Source organism: Ixodes scapularis, unplaced genomic scaffold (genome assembly GCF_016920785.2).
Source record: "Ixodes scapularis isolate PalLabHiFi unplaced genomic scaffold, ASM1692078v2 PGA_scaffold13__105_contigs__length_92229423, whole genome shotgun sequence".
NCBI classification, from domain to species: domain Eukaryota; kingdom Metazoa; phylum Arthropoda; class Arachnida; order Ixodida; family Ixodidae; genus Ixodes; species Ixodes scapularis.
Window position 1 is genome coordinate 734,762 of NW_024609839.1, and position 20,183 is coordinate 754,944.

Sequence of the window (20,183 nt, forward strand, 5' to 3'; positions counted from 1 at the left end):
CCGAGCACCGAGCAAATGACGAACACAACGCCACCATTTCTCCCGCAGCGGCCACTCGAGGAACTGCACGTGACGGATACAGCGGTAGAGGTTACAGGGGTGCCACCCCCATCTCCCCGGCGGACGCGCCGCGTAGAGCCACTGAAGTTAAAATGCACCTAGGGCGGGACGTGCTACCTGAAAGGCCCGCTGAGGCATGGTTTTATAAAAACAATATTAATTGTTCCGCAAAACCTTGCGAACTAAAGATGATAAAAACATCACGCGCCCATCATTTGGTACTAAACTCCAATAAATTTCATACAAAAAGAGTCTTTTCTGTTTGTTTTTACGCAAAAACAGGCTTTCAAAAAGTTCGAGGTGACCACAGTACAGACAAATGATAAGAGTGGCGCTGTTGTCGCATTTAGCTCGGTCTCGGTGGACGCCAGCGGCCCAGGTTTCGACGGCGAGTTTCCCAACTGAGTGTTTTAGTAACGTTGGTTACAATCATGCAAACACGGCATACAGAAAGAGTTTGGTCAACGGGCAGAGCAAGGGCGTACACGGGACGCAGACAGAAGGCATGGCATGCTCTCTTGGCCAACCAGAAGCTAAAAATAATCCCCTAGCGGTGATAATGAGAAACAGTTTTAATAGGTGCGTAACAGTTATATGGAGGAACTCTTTATGGTTGCAGATTTGGAGCATGTGATGCTTCGATTAGGATCATGCAAAAAGATGCGGGAATCTAATGTGCCGCTCAAACTCTTTTGCTCGGACGGCAGATTCCTGGCCCTTAACCTTTGGCATACAGATTACGTCGAACGTTCTGCTAGTCGCGCATGCTTTTTATATTTTTACGTCTTTATATGTCTTTTATCGTGATTTTGCACGATCATGATCATAACATCACGTGCACCATATATGTTCAGCTACCGAGAGCTACTACGATGCACTTATTTTGTTTCTCGCGACCACTGCCAGGGTATTATTTCCAACTTCTGGTTGGCCACACTCAAATCTATGGCGACGCCTTGGAACACGCCTAGCCCGCTCCCGACCACTGGTGCCTCCTCATTTGCCTCCTGTACTTCCTAATGAATGACCAAACTCTTTATACGGATGGCTCTGGCTCGAAGGGGCTAACGTGTCACCTTTGACACTTTGAAAAGTATGAATGTCGCAGTCACGTGCTTAAAGGGAAGCTACGGAGCTTCTTGAAAAAAAAAAATTAGTTATAAGTGATTTCTAGTGTATTTTTACTCCGTGAACCCGAATACCCAAACCATTTGCTGCGCAAGTATTGTTCAACGCGAGAAAATGCGAAAGAGTCGTTGTACGTGACGTCATCGACGGCTCTTTTGGCTGCCCAAGGCTAGGGAGGCGGGGCTTCAGCCCTATTTCGATATTGCTCCGATTGCTCTCCGGCGCGTCGCATTGAACCATAATTGTGATATCTGTTATTCTAAAGGCCAAGTGAATGCATTTCACATGTTTTTTCTCGAATGCAGAAGTGCCCCATCTTCCCTTTAACAGAAAAGTCCACTTTCAAAAAAAAAGGTGTATGTGCACGCTTGGTTTATTTAAAAAGAAACGCACTACATAAATGTCGATATGTACACTGTAGTAGAATTTTCAATATTAAAATATAGGTTAGGCAGGGATGTGCTGACAACATGCATTTACTAATCGTGATCACTTTTTGTTTAAAATTCGAGATCGAACAAAGGACAGCTGCATATACCAAGAAAATCCATAAATCTCCTCGATTAGGCATAGCTCCACATGCTCCACATGCACTGAGTGGGTGGACAACTTTCGGCAGGCCTTTGAAACCGCCACCTCTCTCCGGGAACGTTGTCAACTGCTTACACTCCTGCCGTCAACACTGACGAAGAATGAGGTTCAAAAGATGATTCCACAGGCCTCAATGTACCTCATCAGTAAATCCCGAAAACTCAAGGAAAAGCATGGCGTGTGGTATGAGCCGGATCCTTACACGAGGTGCAAGGTGAGCCCTGAGAACCTGTCTGCTGCCCTAGAGTACTTCACGAAAGACGAGCTACAATGTTCGCGCCAAAGTCCCAACCAGAAGGACGTCATCTCTGTCATGCTCAACGGAGAGAAAACGTTCGTGCCAAAGCGCTTCATGACACGCTCAATACGAGAGGCCTTCCGTATATACAAAGACAAGCATCCCGATTCCGGCGTTGGGCTAACAAAATTTTATTCGTTGCGCCCTAGATGGGTCCAATGTATTCCACACCAGGAAGTGCGCGTTTGTGTGCGCTGCGCCAATTATTATCTTTGTATTGCCGCTCTAGAGAACGTTACAGGCTCAACATTCAACACTGGTGAAATGAACTCGGCATTTCTGTGCGACCCAGCAACAGAACTGTGCCTTCAAGGAGACTCAGTGATCACTGCCCAAAAGGCCAGTTTCTTACACTCCAGGAACTTGATATCCCGGAGGATGAAGAGATTGTGCTTGCAACATGGGAGTCCGGCGACCTTGTGAAAAAAACTTTGGAACCTGAGACTTTCCTAAAAGTCATCCAAGTGACGGTTGGAAGTTGGGTACTTCACAACCATATCCGGCAAACACAAGGTAAAGCGATCTACGATGAAAAACAGTGCATGCAACGCGGGAGCATTGTCTTTCATTTTGACTTTGCTGAAAACTGGACCATCGTGCTTCCTGACGAAGTGCAAGCATATCACTGGAAAAAAAAAAGTTTCGATATTTACATGTGTAGTGACGACAAGAAAATCTACAAACAGCTTTGCCATCATCAGTGAGGACCTGTGTCACGACGCCGCTCACGCTTGCTTGGCTCTAGAAAAGGTGAAGGAGTGGGTTGAAGACAACGTTGCGGTATACTCGTACGTGACGTACGTAAGTGACGGCGCCGCCAGTCATTTCAAGAATTGCTACCAGCTTCACCAATTTGCAAAGGACGATTGCCCACAAGCCCAGTGGTTATTTTCTGCATCTGGACATGGGAAAAATGCATGTGACGGAGTTGGCGGACTCGTGAAGCACCAGGCCACGCTGAACAACCTGAGAGAACGTTCAGTAAGCGCAATTCAGACGGCCAGGACAATGGTGAGCGTTCTATCAAAGAAACTGAAAGGCGTGCATCTTGTATATCTGGACGAAAATGAGGTTGTTCGGTATCGTGAACAAAAAAAAGAAGAGTGGCTGACGGTGCGCGCCTTCCCTCGCATTCAGTCTTGGCACGCGTGGCGGCTCAGCAAGTCATCAACAGAAGGGACCTGTGACGTATATGTAGCACGGACAGTCGGATCTGCTTGGAAGCAACTTTATTAAATGGGTACAGCGAGGAAAACCTTAGCGTAAAGTGCCGAATTTGATTTCCCAAGGACTGCTCATTTTGAATGCAGGGACATCTTATTTATCACATTTTTCTTCACGGGGTATTTAACCTACTGTTTTTGTTGGTGGTTACTAATAATTTTTATCTGATCACTATAAAAAAATCCCGAAATGTTATCCTCGAGCAGGATAAAATATATCGGCTTGCCACGATTCATTCATACACCGAGAGCATCGAAGCTGCTCCAGTTAGGCACTATGGCATCCGTCACCTGAAATTGTTTGTAATCGTAAATACACAGCCAACCCAAATATCTTACTATTATATCTTTGTTTTTGTGTGTGGAAGTAAAGTTATTTATTTTACTCTAGATGTAAAATATACCGGAAGGTACAACTTCACACTGCATCATCTTTTCTCAAATCATTAGTCTCTAATATGATACCACTTTGTACGCTTATGTAAAATGCTGTATATAGTTTCTCCTCCCTTTTACTGTGTGACCGATCGCTCTTTTTATCAATGACCTCATCTGAATAAATGTATATAAAAGATTTGTGCAAGTTTCATGAAACTGGAACTCAGAGTCACTTCTTATAGGACACTGCTAAGTGTAGGCTTTGAAAAAGGACCCTAGTTTGGGGAGTTGTTTCTTCTTTCACAGTGCAATGATGCAACATGTTTTTAATAGAAATGAATGCCGAAATAGAGTATAACAGGGTACCCAAATTTAAAAAAAATCGACGGTGGTGTTTTTTTTTATTCGCATTGGAATTTTTCTTTGTTTGATTTTTTTCCCATGTTTGCCTAAATATATTGTAACTATTGTGTCACTCAGATACCTTATTTATTTTTTCAATAATAGCCATATATTAGTAAAATAATGTCTGCAAGTTATGTAATAATGATTAAATTATTTCATGAGATACAGATTTCCAAAGTTTGCCATTTGTCGTTCGAGCAGGCATGTTTGGCAATTTTTAGAAAACTAAATAAATTTTTAATAAATATTATTACTTTATATTACAAGCAAGGTCTACCCATAGTTTGTTTGTAAAAGGTTTTAAAATTCTCCTAATTTTATTGTTTTAATTATTCACTTTCAAACTTGCCCCCTCCATCAGTGCGCGTTATTGCAACTGTCCACCTCTCCCTGCCTTACGATTTTTCTTGTCTCCAAATTTTTTTTCTGGTCAAAACTAAGTGTGGATTCGTTTACCAGACACTAGACAATGTCATATAAAAACATCAGTTGATTTAAAAATGTCGACCAGCCACCCTTTGGTCGATCTTATCTGAAATCACCCAGCACCCGCTGCAACGCGGGACACCGCCGAAAACCCACTGGCCAGGCTTTAAATACCCGCGATGGTACTTGTGCCGACCGAACATACTCTCGTCTGGTTCTACAGTCACGCCGTCGCCACCAATCATGTCTGAATGCTTAAAGACGGCATTTACCACAACCTCCCGACAAAGGCTCGCCCAATCAGTTATTGTCTTACTTGCGATATCAGCCTCCCGCTGAATGACGGCGCACGGTAGGTTCTGGCATCCGGAGGATGATTTTCATGAGTTGGAGAAGCGTCAGGTGCGTGCGACCCTTCGAAAAGGGAACCGCTCCGTATCGAGACTTCGCCCCGGCACTGAACTTTGACCGACTTCCTCTTGGGAACCTCACGAATCATCCATCCCCCCCCCCCCCCCCCCCCCCCCCCCCTTCCCCGTGTAGCCATCCGCAGATCTAGCGCGGACTTGCAGCTTGTCATCGCAGCTTCGCACTCTGGACACGCACGAAAACCCAGGAGCCAGGAGCAAACCAACGCGCTAAAGCAAATTAATTGCTTCAAGAGGGTCTTTGTCCACGGACGGCATCGTCACAGAGAAGGGAGCAGTCGAACCCAACAACAAAATGAAATAACAAAGTGAATAAAAAAAAAAAATAAGAAGGGAGCCGTTGGAGTTTCGGACGGCGTCTTCTTTGATGAGAGGAGCTGCTCTGGCCAGAGCGGCCAGAGCAGCCGTGCTGCTCTGGCTGCTCGGAATATTCCTTTTTGTTCTTTTTCTTACTCTACAGGGTGCCACGACCCCTATTTGAAGCTGATTTGTTAAATTAATAACAAACAACTGTTGAACGAGGGGGGTAGAGAGTCTTCGCGTCAGATTTTGACGTGGTAGAAAAGAAAAGAAAATAACGAATGCACAATACATACCGTATGCCAAGACCGTTATACTCCGCACTTGGCGAGGCCTTATGACGAAGCCGACGACCGTTAGGCTATTTATTTTGTTTCTTTTGATTTTTTATCGTGACGACTACTCCAATGTGCCTCGGAGTCTCCAGCGGAGATCCGGCATGCAGGTTTTAGTAATTATTATTGTCGTTTGAAGGGCACTCTTTCTATGCTGCTTCGTTCCTGACGCCATAAAAATATTCTTTCTGTTTAGATTGTAGGCGCGAAAAATCCACACTGACTGGGGCCTGAGTAACAACTCTGCATTACTCAGGCTGTAGTCCGTGTGGATTTTTCCCGCCTACAATCGAAAAAGAAAGAATGGCATAAACACACATCAGACGCGCACGCACTCAAAGTTGGTTCAGGAGTCCAGTGTCCCCGACGTGTTTTTGTATCGCTTTCAAAACGATACACTGATACCGCCAAGTGTTCCCCGCCCAGGAATTTGGTGACATTAAATAGTCTACTTTTTGTATCCCTTACTCCCTCCCTGTCTTGCGGCGCATTTTCTCAAAATTGGTCTATGGTCCAGCAGTTGCAGCGTAGTTCTCGTGTCTTCTCGTTGGGTGTTGCATTTCACGCATGCACACAAAAGATGCTAATAATGAAGCTAAATAATCGTACTTATCAATTATTGGACTAATTTTATCGGACTAATTGTATCCACAAACCAATCCGACCATGAACTAAACTTTTTTTTATTTTTGTTTATACGTGGTGCAAAGTAATCCCGCCCCATATTTTTACGGTGGCAATCAGTTCGTCGAACGACGTTTCATGGACAAATCGTTTCGTCGACAGTGCGATGTTTCATCGACAGATCGTTTCGTGGAAACGAGCACCCGCTCGTTTCATCGACAGATGTTGCGATGTTTCGTCGACAGCTCGCTTTGCCAGCTCCTAACTCCGCCAGCTGAGCCTCCTCGCGACCTCTGCGCCTGCGCGGCTCGCTGCCTTGTCTTGTATGGATGGATGGATGAAAAATGGCCGACTGGGCCAAGTATGGCGAACCAGTGCGCAGCCATCTTGCCTCACCAACTTAAACTATCGCAATTTTTTAGGCTTATTCCTTTTTTTTTTTTTTTGGGGGGGGGGGGCGGGGGGGGGAGGGGGGGGGGGGCTTGGCGATTGCACCGATTCCGGAACTTCCGATTTGAATGGTTTCGCTCGTGTCCTTGCCCGAACCTTTGGGGAAGCGCTGTAAAAGCCGGGATGTTTTGTTATCGACCAGTGTCCTTTCTCAAATTAGATTTTTAAAACATTCAACAATATGCGCTGCTCTTGAGGGCTACGCTTTCGGCAGCATACGTGATCGAGGTGTCTGTACGTCATCGAACGCAACCCTTCGCGGGCTAACCGCCGGCACTCCGACTGTTTTGAAAAAAGTAGCAGGATCGTTTCCAGAGCAAGTGTATCTTTCCGCGCGTCGCGTCTTTTGGTAGAATCCTCAAGAGCCACCTGGACATATTGATAGTCCACACGTCAAAACACTGAAGCGATTAAAAAAAAAAAAATTGAAAGAAAAAACGAGTCCTGTTTGCGGTGCACACAGCCTTTCTACCGTTGAAAATGGCATAAAATCGGTTTTTAAGCTAATTGGCATCTGGTCTTAGCCGCAAGCAATAAGCTTTGAAGGAGACTGGGCATTTGGCTACGCGTAGTTTACTTTTTCGGTGATAAAACACGATCGTTTTCTCCTCCAAACACCGGGTATTCAACGTACTGTACTTACCAGACCGCATACGATTTTTAGACTTCAGCATATTTAGCTTCTGGATATTAAATAATACCATAGTTCTGCATATTTTATGTCTGTACGGAAATTTTGCTTGCACATAAACGAATATGTGACCAAAGAACATTAGATTTGGAAGCCGCTCCTTTATGCAAAGAGCTGGGTCACGAACTTGCTTCAGATATCTGTCTGCTGGCATCGATAAAAGAACAGTTGAATGTCGCGTGTGAGGACCAGTCTTCTGCTGCCGACAGACCTCGTCTAGTGGTACTACCGCCTCCAAGGCCTTGCATGTGGCGGCTGCTCGAGAGAAGCTATATAATGCATTAAATTGCACATTTGATATCAACTATGGTTTGCTTTGTGTAATAAGACTAACCTTGGTGTAATGTTTTATTTATAGGCTACCAATGCTCGTGTTTTTTTGTTTTTTTTGCTTTTTTTGCATTGCAATGTAGCTTCTTGTTTAAGTTTACTCGCGGGCAGCGTGCTCGCTGTAGTGCGAGTGTTGTTGGTTTTCGTGCTTTTGTTATTTATTTTTATTTGATATTGTTTACAGCCCCCTTATTATGTAATGTCCTTTTTAAACGGCCATTAAGGATAAATGACGATGAAACGAGTGCGACTAAACAGTTTTTTCGCGTATAAGTCGCAGTAGCCAGTAAAACACTGCTTCACTTTTCCTTTTGAATAATTGAGGGTAATGAACATGCTTAATTTTGATTGAAATAATAGGGTTGTAATGTTGCAATGAAAGGCTGCAAGCTGCATTTTTGTTTAAAAATAACCACTAGGAAAAAAAAATCAGTGTCCACGCCCTTTTCTCAACCCACCATTTAATCGAAGTTTTGTTTTGCGCCTACGCATTTTTTTCTCCAACACTTTTCTTCTTCCAGTGACCTCCGGTTCCATAAACGGGCATCGGAACTTGCAAATATCCTAAGTCCTGCGCGCTCTTGCTTATTCCATGTGACACGGATGAGAGCGAGACGGTGGCGCAGTTGCTCCCCTTGGAGAGCAACTGCGCTAGGCATCGTCTTTGTCATCTGTTACAAGCGCTTGTACCTCAAGTTTCCGGCATTCCATTCGGAACACCAAAAAAAAAAAAAAGTTTGTCGACGAAACGTTTTACGGTGGTTCTGTCGACAAAACGATTGTCGACGAAACGTCACAGTGTCGACGAAACGTGTGTCCATGAAACGTGTGTCCACGAAAAGTTGTCCACGAAACGTAATTCCACGAAACGAGTTTCGACGAAATGATAGGGACCCATAGCCTAACGGTCGTCGGCTGCGTCATAAGGCCTCGCCAAGTGCGGAGTATAACGGTCTTGGCATACGGTATGTATTGTGCATTCGTTATTTTCTTTTCTTTTCTACCACGTCAAATTCTGACGCCAAGACTCTCTACCTCCTCCGTTCCAACGCGTTGTTTGTTATTATTTTAACAAATCAGCTTCAAATAAGGGTCGCGGCACCCTGTAGAGTAAGAAAAACAACAAAAAGGAATAATCCGAGCAGCCAGAGCAGCTCCTCTCATCAAAGAAGACGCCGTCCGAAACTCCAACGGCTCCCTTCTTATTTTTTTTTTTTTTTATTCACTTTGTTACTTCATTTTGTTGTTGGGTTCGACTGCTCCCTTCTCTGTGACGATGCCGTCCGTAAACATACGTTTGGCGTTTTTTTTTTGTTTTTTTTTGTCACGCGATGGTGTGGTCCGACCGATCAACCAATGAGTTTGTTAGAATTGTGTCACGAGGTATAAAATGGCGGATGAAATAAATATAATAAATGCAAAGAAGCGCGCAGTTCCCCCTCGGCGCTTTGTTCTTCCAGAGGCGAGCATCGCAGTGCCATGGCGTTCAACTTGTGCCGTCTTCTTGGCGCGATGAAAGACCCTCTTGAAGCAATTAATTTGCTTCAGCGCGTTGGCCTGCTCCTGGCTCCTGGGTTTTCGTGCGTGTCCAGAGTGCGAAGCTGCGATGGCAAGCTGCAAGTCCGCGCTAGATCTGCGGATGGCTACACGGGGGGGGGGGGGGGGGGGGGGGGGGGGATGATTTGTGAGGTGCCCAAGAGGAAGTCGGTCAAAGTTCAGTGCCGGGGCGAAGTCTCGATACGGAGCGGTTCCCTTTTCGAAGGATCGCACGCACCTGACGCTTCTCCAACTCATGAAAATCATCCTCCGGATGCCAGAACCTACCGTGCGCCGTCATTCAGCGGGAGGCTGATATCGCAAGTAAGACAATAACTGATTGGGCGAGCCTTTGTCGGAGGTTGTGGTAAATGCCGTCTTTAAGCATTCAGACATGATTGGTGGCGACGGCGTGACTGTAGAACCAGACGAGAGTATTTTCGGTCGGCACAAGTACCATCGCGGGTATTTAAAGCCTGGCCAGTGGGTTTTCGGCGGTGTGGCGCGTTGCAGCAGGTGCTGCTTTCTTGTTCCCGTGGAGACCCGTGACGCTAAAACCCTGCAAGGGCTAATAGGCGAGTGGGTCCGCCCTGAAACAAGAATAATCACTGATTGTTGGGCTGGCTATCGCAAGCTTGCAGATGACGCTCGCTTCACGCACCTCACCGTCAACCATAAGCTTAACTTTGTCGACGCGAACACTGGTGCGCACACCAATACGGTGGATTGCACCTGGGCCCACGTCAAAAACCCTCTTCCATCTGGACGGCGCGAGAGCCACCATTTCACTGGTCACCTTGCAAAGTTCATGTTTTGGAGGAGAGACAAGGCGCGCGGAAACACTGATAGATTCCAGTCGTTCGTCGCCGCGGCCGCCAAAATCTAGAGCCCCGACGCAGACAGGGCGAGGATTCTGACGGCCCCGGTGACTTCGAGGGATCAGGGCCCCCATATTTTGCAAACGGAGCTGTGTTCCCTAGTAGCACTATATGTTGCCATAACGTGACTGGAATGTCACAAATGTAATGTAACGTTGGGGCACATTTGGGTATGTTATAGCAATGTTTGAAAACTAACGTAACAGAAACGTTCTCCTGTAACATTGTTTGACTGTCACTGAACGTCATGTAACGTTACATCACATAGGCAAACGTTCCAGGAATGTTAGAGAAGCAACATTGGAGCAACGTTTAGAAATAACCTCTTGGTAACATTTCCATTCTGACATACGGGCAATGTTATGCAGCGATGTTGGCCTAATGTGACGAAATGTGACGCATCACCACATCACACAGAGGCTGGTCAGGGATACACGAAGATACCAAACTTATAATAGTTCAATGTTGATTCTCTTGTTCAAACATTTTTATTTTTTTTACAAACAGAAAGACCGCTCTAATGCTTGTGACGGGCGTGTTTGAAACAAATCTTCAAAATGTACCCAGGAAAGATTGCAGAAAATTAAAAAAAATATCTGTTTAAAAGGTTTATGATAAAATTGAATTCATTTGTGTGTATGGCATTTCCTTGCTTCCTTCCTGCCCCTTAACGGGTTGGCGAGTCTGCTCAATATTCACGAGCTAGCATGCACCCTCATCATAGCTTTTAGGTTAAGGTCATTCGAATGTCCAGCTTTTGGAACGCATGCTAAAGATAACAAGAGGGCGAGGTCATGGGGTGTTATTGTTATCAAAGGTGGAAAACTCACGCTGGTGACGCGACGACCCAAAGACCTCCCGAACATGTATAGAATGGCATGAGAGTCGTAGCCTGTAAATTAATTTGGAACACGTAGCTAGCTAAAATTATCACCAAAAGTGTATTTTAGTTGTGCGCTCTATTGCGTTATTTTCGAAGCGTAGCTTTGTTTCTGTGAAAAATACGAACATGATTACCCTACGGCCAGGTCGCAGAGAGCTCTTGGGGTCGACCGACTGCTCTATCCGACCCGAGCTTGCTGCAAAATGATTTCTACTATTTAAAATAGAAGCGAGGACTAATTTCACGACGGACTCAGGTCAAATCGAGCGACTGGGTGGTTCTTACTCTCGCCCTGTCTCGGTTGTCTGCGCCAGTGCTTGCCATAGAGATTTAGAGAAATCTTGGAGCGTGCAGTATAAGATACACCCTGGTTGAAAATTTGAAATAGTTACATGCAGAAGCTCATATTTCAGTCCAATTTACAGCTCAGCACTCTATTCGGAAAACTCAAAAAGTGGCGGCTCATTGCAGCACACTGCAAGTGAGACGACTGGCGGTAGCCATTGTCTCATAGACAGAGGAGGGGAAAAGGGAGACGGTTGAGGGGGAAGGTGAGCGATGAGATGGGAAGGAGAATAGAGGCAGGAAGAAAGAGGTCAAGTATGAAGGTCGAAGGCCAAAAACACACGCTCACACAAGGAAGAGAGGAGACAAAAGGAAAAGGGGAATGAGGATGAGAGGCTGAGGGAGCATGAAGAGAAATATGAAGAGAAGTGGGGCAGGGAGGAGCAAGATCAGACGGAGGAGAGAGGAAAGAGGGGAGGAAGAGCGCACAGAGGGAATATGAGACCAATGGGGGAGAAGGAGTGGAGGGGAATGAGGAGATGGGACGGGGTGGGGCCAGGTAAGACGTAAAACATCGCAGGTCATAGGCCTCGGTTGCATGGACACAAGATCACACCTTCCCGACCACTCAAAATGAAGAGCCATATGCAGCTGCCACCAAAAAGAAAAGGTCAAAGGCCATGAACATAGAATCACTCAAACGAGAGAGAAGGGGGAAGAGGGGAGGAAAGATGAGTAGGATGGGTAGGGGGAAGAGGAAGGTGGACAAGAGAGTAGAGGAAGAGGGGAGGGAGGAATAAGGAGACCAAGGAGATAGAAGGGGAGATGGCGAGGAGGAGCAGTCAGGGGTCCGAAGTCGAGAACAAAGGTCAAAGGCAACGAACATATAATCCTATGAAGGTGGGGAAGGAGGGGCCACAAACATTAAATCATGCGAGGAAATGAGGAGTGAAAGGTTAGAAAAGGCAACATAGGAGAGATGGGACGGGAATGGGGTGAGATTAAAGAAAAGTGAGTGAGAGGGGGGGGGGAGGGGCAGGTAGGAAGGAGATCTAGCATCAAGAGCCACGGATACAAGGACGCACTCCGCCGACCCCTCAAAATGAAGGGCCCCAAGGGTGGAGGCACTCACTTTATCGAGTGACGTGTTAGCGAATGTCCACATTTCACCGAATGACACTTTAGCGAAAATTCGGACGCTGCGAAGCGGCGTTTTCGGGTGGGCCAAGTGGGTTCACATTTTTGTAATGAGCCGCCGCAGACTCGCCGCGCGGCGGATGGGTTAACGCGCGCCCCCGTTATTCGCTAAAACGTCGATTCGCTCAAATGCCGCTGTTTGCTAAAACGTCATTCGCTCATCTAATATGGACCCTAATTATAATGAAACGAGTACAATCGCACACACATTGTTAGCCCCCGTTCACTTCTCGCCAAAGAGCCGTCGACACGAGAACATATTTGAGCTTGAGGCTTTGAAGCTCGCTCTGCGTGGACCACTCTTTGCCTACATTTGTTATCTGGACACATCACAATGGCACAGCACAGTCGCATAGCTACGGTACTACCGTTTCGATGTTAACAGTTCACTATCGTTACCGATATTACGGTCGAGGTCATCCACTGATCACTGCAAGACGTTGCAAGATCGCCATCGTCCGCCATGATTGCACACTAGTACGGCATTACGCATTATGGCTGTACGGCTTATACCAATTTCTCCAATCAATGTAATGTTTTATAACTCTTAAAAAAACTTATTTTAGTACTGTCAGATAAATTTCCACAGTTTATTCCTACTTGAAACTTCATGTTTAGTCGTTTACTCGTTTACGCACACTGTTGACAAGCCAAGACGCCAAGAGTGCAAGTAGCTCAAGCCAAGCAAGGTCGAAGCCAGGTTGACCACGTGACCGTATGTCAACGGACTTGAACGGACCGTCAAGGCCTGTTTCATCGGACCGCTCTACCGATCTCTCGGCGTGGAGGAAACGTAAACAAAGGTATGTTTCATTTTCGTTGTTGTTACTACTTGTGCTGAACAATGGAGCGGGCGAAGCGTTCGCTATCAGAGCTATCTGATCGCCAAAAAAGACGTAGAGTAGGCGAAAGTGTTCGCAAGGAACTTGAAAGTTGCGGTACGAGCAGTGAGGAGTCGGTGGACACTGAGGAAGCATACCCTCTTTCACCTGGACAACAGGCCGTGGCAGCACATGCAAGTTTTTCCGGAGAGTTTGAATACCAACGAGCTTCCGAGTGTGAATCTGATGGTGAATTCGCGTGGTCGCCTCTCTCCTCTGACCTCGATTCAGCAGAGCGCCCCCTCCTCGCCGCCAGAGCTACTCGGGATCCTTTTCAGCCGATCACAACTGCTGGCTTCAGAGCGCTCCGAGATTCTCAGACCAGTCACGGAAGTAAAACTTCTTGACATTGGTAATGCATTAAAAACAACACGATCTTACAGCGTACGGTGGACGATTGAGCAAAATTTACGCTCGCAACGTGATGAAATAACTGTTGTGACGTAAATTGTTTTACGCATCGGCATGTAAAAAAAAAGAAGAAAACAGCAGTATGGGAATTGATTTTCGCAGAACGGAAATGAAAGCCAACGCTTGGAAAGAGTTGTCAACTCATCGCGTTTTCGTCAGTGAACGCGCTGCGATAGCGGTCACGCGTTCGACAGAATAGGCAAATATAAAACGGTTAATAAACCGCATTTTTCTCACGGCTAAATATCGTGCAAGCATCGCCATGTGACACAAATCACAGTGCATTATATTCGGCTCTTCCTTTATTTTAGAACACAAACCTTTGAATGCACTTTTACCAAACCTGAAAATTTCTTGAAGCGACCACAAAACCCGGTAAAACAGCGGCGAGCTCTACGAGCTGTTTCTTCGTCGGTTAGGCTTAGCGGATTCACCGCCGTGAGATCAACGATCTCGTGAAAGCGCTGGGAATACTTCACACGTCGACTTTTCCTGTTACGGTCGCAAAGGAATGTCGTCCCGTCCGTCGTAATCCTCGCACCGTCAAATTCAGAAGCACTTTGTAGAACCACATATCAATCCTCGTCATGCCGTACCCCGCACACCACCACAGACCACTGCCGGCCATCGTCAACAAAACCACGTGATCCCCGTCCAAGTACCACGTGACGCCTGCGCCGCTCCGCACTCCGACGGCTAGAGACGGAGTGCCAGAGAGCGCTCTGAGAGGGAGAGGCGCCCTCGGAATGAACCACCCGATCAGGCGACAGCACTCGCTTTCAACCACCCGATCTCGCGCGCTCTGGAAAGAGCGCTCGAGAGCGCGCGGAAAGAACCACGCGAATTCGCCATGAGTCGAGTGATACGAGTGGTGCACGAAATAACCTAATCTCAGAACACCTGTGTCAAAATCCCCGCTGCGAATTCCCCGCGTTACCTCCCCCTCTTCAAAATCCCCGGCCTTCAAAACCCCCTTTCCTTTATCCCCTTATCAGTTCCCCCGGGCCAGTGGTCCTTAGAAACCATTTGGAAAAGCGCTTTTATGGACACTTCATGAAGCTGGGCTGTGTTATGACCATCCTAGCGAGCCCCAAATTTTCTTTGACACACTGTGATCTTGCAGAATCTCTCTTGAGAGAGTTTGTTTCTGGAGCTGGTACCTTGTATGAGAGGGTTTATGTCTACAACATGCACTCCCTGATCCACCTGACAAGACGTTCGACGGTTCGGCCCTGTCAACACCTTCTCGGCCTCTCCCTTTGAGAACTTCCTTGGGAAGCTCAAGAAGTTGGTGAGGGGTCCTTCCTTGGCACTGCAGCAGGTTATCAAGAGGCACTCAGAAGTGAATCCCACCACCGTGTCAAGTTCTGTGCAACAGAAGTGTGCTCTGCTCAAGCAACAACCTGAGCCGCCAAGCTTCAAGAAAACCCAGTGCAGTGAGCTTGTTTTAGACGGAGCACATTTCTCTTTGAAGGCGTCCGACAACTGTGTTCAACTGAAGTATGGCAACATTGCTGTTGTTAGGAACTTCACTGCGTCAGATGGGAACCGTAGCATCTGCAGACAGTTTTTCCGAAATCTCGGCAACCTTTATACTTCAAAGCTGCCATCATCAGAGCTAGGAATTTTTAGAGCTACAGGGCTCTCCATGCAGTATTCAGTGGGGAGTGTGCAGGACATCAGGTGGAAGTGCGTCTGCTTGCAATATAACCAAGGACATGATTGTAAACCTGAGACTGGGGCAGAAAGGAGAACACAGCAGAAGGTAGAAAAAGAGGAGGCAATGTCTCATACTCAGCTGCAAAGTTTATTTCGTACACGCCTTATATACCACAACTCCAACGCTGTCTCTACAAAAAAAAAAAAGATATATGACAATAGGACAATGAAATTTGGGTAAACCTTCTCTTATCTCCCTTGACCTCTCCTGCGAAACACTCGCACAAAGGGTCACATTCCAGCATAACCACCGCCATTCGGCGTTGGAGTTGTGGTATATAAGGCGTGTACGAAATAAACTTTGCAGCTGAGTTTGAGACGTTGCCTCCCCTTTTTCTACCTTCTGCTGTGTTCTCTTTTCTGCCCCAGTCTCAGGTTTACAATCATGTTCAACTTACACCAGCTCGCCTGCACGCTGACTATTTTTTCGATAACCAGGGCTATGCTGTTTTTTTATCTACTTCACTTGCAAGTGTGATCTATGTTTGCAACTATTGTACATTGGTTGTGCTTAATTCGAAAACTGTATTTTTAGTGACTTATGACTGGTTTTAAGGTAATAACGGCTTTATTTGTTGATTTCAGGAAATGTACTCTCTTGTCCATTTTTTGGCGGAAAATGATGTCGCAGTTGTCCCTACCTGTTGGGTGTGCAATGGCTGCACGGCATGGCCACCCTACAAATCAAATCGGTTGATGATGGCAATTAGAGAGCGTGAAGAGCCCTCAACTGACTGGGCCACATTCTCCTGTCAGGTGATGGCATCATGTTGTAAGTATAGCAGGGTGTCTAGCAACCGGGAAAACCAGGAATTGTCAGGGAAATTTTAATTACCGGGAAAAATCAGGGATATTGTCAAAAATCAAGCCCAGTCATGGAAAATGAGCCAGAAATGCCATTGAGTGCCCTGAGCAAAGAGTTGAGAACCTTGGGGCAGAGAAGTAGGCTATAAATTCTGCTTAGAGCGGAGCGCGGACTCTGCTCACCCAATGGAGAGTGTGCTAGAGCACTGCACGAGCCAGAATTTCTAGACCCGGCCCAGTAGAGGCACGGCCCGGGTTTGGCCCGAGCCTAATAGAATATTTAATTTCCGGGCCCGGCCAGACTTGACCTTGAAGAGACACGGCTCGGGCCCGGCACGGACCCGACAGAATTTTAGACAGAAGCTTGAGCCCAGCACGAGCCCGACAAAATTTTTGTTTCCTTTAATATAAACCTGAGCTGGCCCAATCCTCACAGATTATATACATGAGCCCGAAAAAGTTGGCAGGCTTTAACCTAAAAGCTGTCTAACCATAAAGCGAGCATATTTGATTTAATTAACAAAAGTTTAGGGTGCAAACAAGCTTGTGGTGGTTAAACATTTGACTGGTGTGCTCGGCTTTCTTGTTTCAGTGACATATGAAGATGCAAAGTACAAAGAAAAAAAATTCGGAAGCGACGTCCGACCTAACATTGAATAATGAAGAGCGGGAGAAGAGAAAAAGGAAGAGACTGCAGCATACTCTTTCTTCATTTGAGGATGAGGACTTCTATGACCAAGATGTATGCACCTAAATTTCTGCAACACCTTTGTATTCGGGATTCATTTGCCCTCCTTTTCCATCAAGCTTGCCTCTTCTGCAGGAACGACGTAACACTCAGCCAGCCCCTCGACTTCCAGAACCAGAGCCCAAGCAAAAACGCACACGTGTATGTTTGTTTTTTGTTGCTGCAATTTCTTAACGCTTTCCAGCATTTAGATTTTTTATTTTATGTGATTAGCCTCAGCTTGGTTAGCCGCAATTGTGATAATGAATGGTATCCATATTGTTTATTGAGCACCTGCTGTTTTGGTGTTTCTTTTAGAGCGCAGCTCTTAGGCGCCCGTTTCCGGCTTGAGTGGTGTCGCCGTCGCCGTAACCGCGGCGACGTTTCGGCACCATGCCAAATTGTCCTCGCGGGGTCACGTGACCCCCGTCAGGAGGGTCACGTGACCTCACGGTTACGGCGACGCCGCTCAGAGGGAGGTGTGGCAGGGGGGAGGGGTATACCCTTTCCTCGGGACCCTTCCCTCCTCTTCTAGGGCTGCACCCTAATTTAGCGTTACAGGGAGTTGTAAACGGCTTTCATTTTTTTTATCTAGTCATTTTTAATTTACAAAGCTGCTAGTTGTGGTATGCTTCCTCGCACAAGGACAGTTATAGCCTAAGGGATGGTGAAGTGGATATTTTTAATTTGATGGTGCATATGTTTGCTTTGTATTGCTGCAACCTCATGTTTGCATAATTCTGCTGTACTAGTCATTTTTATTTTACAATTTAATTTATTTCGTTTATTTATCTATGCTTTCTGGTCAAAGGATACATTAGAATGCTTGCTGTTTGTGCACTCTAACCCTAGCACTTTTTATGAACCTGTCCTCTGCTTTATATGTGGAATGGTTTGGGCAGCGTTAGGATTGACCACTTCTTAAAGAAAGGTGGTACATTTTGTTTTACACCACCGAGCACTCTTTGGTGTAAGGTGCATTACCATATAGCTGAATGACACAATCAGCTATAAACGTTTGCAAGCAGTCATGTTTCCAAAAGTAGTCTAGCCACCATGGGTAGGAAAACGTGCTCTCAGGGTACCAATCTGTCAATTAGCTTAGTGACGCTTTAGCAAGCCTTCATAATCGGATTATCTGGGGTGCACCTGAGCTGGAAGATGGCAGCGCACAAGGGCCCGCCATTTTGCAGACTCTGTCTCATTTTTGTTAGTGAGAGAAAACAAAGGCTTCTTCAGTATCATCTAGGAAAACCACATGTCCAATATTATCTCCATTTAAATCTTTATGAAATGGATCAGCAAACTGTCAACCCTAGCTGACAATGTAGGTGCAAACGACAGCGCAGTTGCTACTACGGCTTCAGTGCACCAAACATCAATTTACCATGTCAGGTGCATTGTTACGTTTTCTTTGTTTTTTCCATGCACAGTCAGTCCTTGACTTGTGCAATGTCTTCTTCAAAAGTTGCTTCAGCGGTGTCCACATGATTGGCACAGACCTGGATGTGCACGTTTCTCATGGTTCACCTCTGTTAAATATTAATGGCATTGTTTGCACAATGTTCACATACTCAATGGCTTATTTATGTACTATTTAGTAGACCTCGCTGCATACTAATGTTCCTGAGATATTTATTCCTTTGAGAAAACTTGGCTTTAGCGTAGGTTGCAGTGGTGCAGATGTCGTCCGACACGGAGCAGACAACACTCAGGCCCGTCTGTTTGCGTCGTCCTCGCAGGGGTAGCACATCATCATTTGTACCATGGGATTGGTCATGTCTCCTCCGTCTCTGCCATCGTTGCCTGTAGAAGCCGATGTTTCGGGTTTTATTTGGGCTATGTTTAAAGCAAAATTGCATAGGAAATATTCCACCAATGCATGAAATAAAATAGTTATTTTTATATTTCTTTTTAAATTTATTTTTTATTTTTATTTGAAGTCTTATAATTCCAAAAGTTTTGGAATTAAGCAGAGTTGCCTTTTAAGAACAAATGGCTATAGCTAAACAGGGCACACAAGTGAGGAGCTTTTTTTTCTAAAAAGGCGAAATACACATGAAGCAAAACAGATAAATTGGTATGTTTGCTTATCAGTATAGCTTTGAGCCATGTGCCGCAGCCACCTCTGCTGTGGTTTTTATAGCGTACTCTGACCGATTTCACTGTAGGAGCATTTGAGATTGATGGACCAACGAATATAGTTTGAATTCATACAAAAATTTGCTTGGTTTCAGTTTTCTGGATTTGGCTCTTTTAGATGAAAGGAAACTGTGTCCTGGTGAAGCATGTGACAGCAGCTCACATGAGCTCACTAGAGTGGAGTTTTGTCCCATGCCTCGCTCCCGAGCTATCTGGCTCATTGACAGGGTGTCTAGCACCTTGGAAAAGCTGGAATTGTCAGGAAATTTCGGATCATCTGGAAAAGTCAGGGAATTGTCAGGGAGATAATCAAAAAGTTAGCCAAATCAGGGAAAATAGCCAGGGCGAGTAATGCGGTGGTGTGCGACGAAGCCAGGAGAGTCGTGCATTGACGTGGCTGTGCTAAATAACATTGCCCGAAACTTTGTAAGTCTTTGACTTCTTGAGCAACATAAAGACCGATTTCAATAAATTGTTTTAAATTGTGAGTGGTGTTCACTTATGAGGTGTTTAGTAGCACTTCGTACCACATCTCCAAACTTCTGTAATGGACAGGAAATTTAAAACCTAGAAAAGCTGGGGAACTTAAAAGGAGGAATTTGCTAGACACCCTGGCTGATTTCATAGTTACCGATGTCTGCCAAGTTATGCTGAAGTAGGGCATGAAATTGTCGATATTTCACTGTGGTAGCTGACGTTGTGTTGTAATTATATACTTTTGAAACAGGAGCTGCGCGCACCTGCTTTAAACAGAAGGCAGAAAACAATGAGCCAGCCATCATCGTGCAGGAAGCCGACGCCAAATGGGCTGCTGCTGAATCAGTCAGGCATGCACCAGCTAGGACCAAGAAAATGGTAATATGATGTTTCTAATTTTGCTTAAGCTCCCGAAAAATACTTTTGCATCCTAAAACAAGCCCAGATTTCAAACAAAGGCATTAGTCTATTTACATAAAGACATTTTTAAGTATTAAGAAATTTATTTAGCCAATGAAAGAACACCATGTTATGACATTGTCTGCAATGAGCTTGACATTGTAGAAAATATGAGGC

The 20,183-nt window shown here is 45.7% G+C and overlaps 2 long non-coding RNA genes across 4 annotated transcripts; one reads left to right on the top strand and one right to left on the bottom strand.

Moving 5' to 3' along the window:
* Positions 1 to 13,215: 13,215 nt before the first annotated feature.
* On the top strand, positions 13,216 to 17,151 carry LOC120841598. 3 transcript variants are annotated; one of them, XR_005715780.3, is made up of 4 exons: positions 13,216 to 13,249; positions 16,043 to 16,229; positions 16,854 to 17,003; positions 17,085 to 17,151. It is a non-coding gene; the product is annotated as an uncharacterized LOC120841598 (long non-coding RNA). The 3 variants fall into 3 exon arrangements; XR_005715781.3 differs by lacking the exon at positions 13,216 to 13,249 and adding an exon at positions 15,014 to 15,174; XR_005715779.3 differs by lacking the exon at positions 13,216 to 13,249 and having other exon boundaries at positions 15,799 to 16,229.
* Positions 17,152 to 18,606: 1,455 nt separating this feature from the next.
* Positions 18,607 to 19,950, bottom strand: LOC120841604. Its single transcript, XR_005715782.3, has 2 exons — positions 19,871 to 19,950; positions 18,607 to 18,794 (listed from the first exon to the last, which is right to left on the bottom strand). It is a non-coding gene; the product is annotated as an uncharacterized LOC120841604 (long non-coding RNA).
* Between the last annotated feature and the right edge of the window lie 233 nt (positions 19,951 to 20,183).